This window comes from Triturus cristatus, chromosome 7 (assembly GCF_964204655.1).
Source record: "Triturus cristatus chromosome 7, aTriCri1.1, whole genome shotgun sequence".
Taxonomy (NCBI): domain Eukaryota; kingdom Metazoa; phylum Chordata; class Amphibia; order Caudata; family Salamandridae; genus Triturus; species Triturus cristatus.
This window is the reverse complement of record NC_140590.1, coordinates 1,718,318,076-1,718,320,769: the sequence shown is the minus strand read 5'-3', so window position 1 is coordinate 1,718,320,769 and position 2,694 is coordinate 1,718,318,076.

Below are 2,694 nucleotides of genomic sequence, written 5' to 3'. Positions count from 1 at the left end.
ATGGTGATACGGACCGTACACACGCCCCCCAGAGCGTGGGTACGGGCGTACCACGCCTACCCCTACAGCCCCATTACATGATGGATCCAAGGCGTACACACGCCACGGATGCCGGTGTACGGCTTGGTGCAGCACATCAGCTGTAAATTGGGGGTGGTGTATGGCTAGGACAGCAGTGTACCACAGCAAGGGCGCAAGTGGGTGGGTGGGTGGGTGCAGAGGACTCCCAGCAGTGCCCAGACATATGAGGGGTGGGTGCCTATCACTCCCAGCAGTGCCCAGACATATGAGGGGTGGGTGCAGAGGACTCCCAGCAGTGCCCAGACATATGAGGGGTGGGTGCAGAGAACTACCAGCAGTGCCCAGACATATGAGGGGGGGTGCAGAGGACTCCCAGCAGTGCCCAGACATATGAGGGGTGGGTGCCTATCACTCCCAGCAGTGCCCAGACATATGAGGGGTGGGTGCCTATCACTCCCAGCAGTGCCCAGACATATGAGGGGTGGGTGCAGAGGACTCCCAGCAGTGCCCAGACATATGAGGGGTGGGTGCAGAGGACTCCCAGCAGTGCCCAGACATATGAGGGGTGGGTGCGGAGGACTCCCAGCAGTGCCCAGACATATGAGGGGTGGGTGCCTATCACTCCCAGCAGTGCCCAGACATATGAGGGGTGGGTGCAGAGGACTCCCAGCAGTGCCCAGACATATGAGGCGTGGGTGCCTATCACTCCCAGCAGTGCCCAGACATATGAGGGGTGGGTGCCTAACACTCCTAGCAGTGTCCAGACATATGAGGGGTGGGTGCAGAGGACTACCAGCAGTGCCCAGACATATGTGGGGTGGGTGCAGAGGACTCCCAGCAGTGCCCAGACATATGAGGGGTGGGTGCCTATCACTCCCAGCAGTGTCCAGACACATGAGGGGTGGGTGCAGAGGACTCCCAGCAGTGGACAGAGACATGGGGGGTGGGTGCCTATCACTCTCAGCAGTGCCCAGACATATGAGGGGTGGGTGCCTATCACTCCCAGCAGTGCCCAGACATGTGAGGGGTGGGTGCCTATCACTCCCAGCAGTGGACAGACATATGAGGGGTGGGTGCCTATCACTCCCAGCAGTGCCCAGACATATGAGGGGTGGGTGCCTATCACTCCCAGCAGTGCCCAGACATATGAGGGGTGGGTGCAGAGGACTCCCAGCAGTGCCCAGACATATGAGGGGTGGGTGCAGAGGACTCCCAGCAGTGGACAGACATATGAGGGGTGGGTGCCTATCACTCCCAGCAGTGCCCAGACATATGAGGGGTAGGTGCAGAGGACCCCCAGCAGTGGACAGAGACATGGGGGGGTGTACATCATTATCAGATGACCACAGCTCCATGGGTGAATGTACGTATCCCTAACTTAGGACAATGATGATAGTGCCATAACAACACATCACTGACAGCAGTGCCCCACTCCCAGGAGGATGGATGTCTTTCCCCCACTGCATGACACACCACATGTGGGTGTGAGGACAAATAACACATGCATAACCACCCCTGGCAGATGCAGCACAATACACACACAGAGCATGCCACACGACTGTATAGTCATGCCACTGCCTAATAAACTAAGAGAGCCAAAGAGAACACACACTGTCACGCACATCCCAGGACTGATGGGAATGTTCAGGTATTGGGCTAGCCACCAAGATGTTGTCTGTCATGGAAGGAATAGGGTGGAGTTCCCACAGATACAAGGGCCACAATTGTCAGTCAGGTGTTCAAATACCCAGCAGAACAAGTACCATATGTGTACTAGGCTGGGATTACACACATGCATTGTGCGGAAAAGGGACAATTTCTCCATGAAGGCATGGCAAAACACTCTATACACAAGTACAGTGAGTACCAAGGATGGCACAGACTATGCAGCCGGACACATTGCTGAGCAGGCATGGCCAGAGTTGAAGGGATCCATCACCAGCAAAGGAAATGTAGACACAGGGCAAGACAACAATTGTGCAACTCTCTGCAGGGGAGATGTCAGGTGACACAGAGGAAGGAACACTCCTTGGGACAATGTCTCCACACGCAAAGAGCATACACGACAAAGAATCTTTGCAGAGACCTTGTGATGGCACGCAGAAACCAGGTTCCACCCCATGAGCAGCAGAGTACCACATTTCCCTGAAACATAACACATGCCCAAAACCCCAACTCCTGTAGCATCAGCATCGACATCAATACCTGAAATGCAAGACTTTTCTAACGAAAAAGAAAATGCTTTATTCAGCATGAAAATAATAATGTTGAAACAAAACTATTCACAAAGGCCAATGGCCAGTCCATATCATCATGTGGGGAAGGACCAGGCACCGCAGGGACAGGCGGGGGAAGGGTAGGTGTGGTGGGTGCAGGGACGGACGACTCCACCACAGGGGGTGGGGCAGCGCCAAAGGTGGATGCGAGCTCGGCGCTGCACACTTTTGCCAGTACTTCAAGCGTCTCCCCTGCACCCGGAGAAACAACAGGCCCCAAGGAGGGGGGGGGGGTCGGAGGGATGGGTTGCAGCGCTACTGGGGGAGGTGGTGGACGGGCTGGGGGACTTAACTCCCCTACCCATGGAGTGCCTTGACCGTTTGCGTCCAGGTGAACTTGTGGGGCTGAGGCCCAGGCCAGCTAAGTAGGCCTCCTTCTCCGAATCTGGGGCAGGGG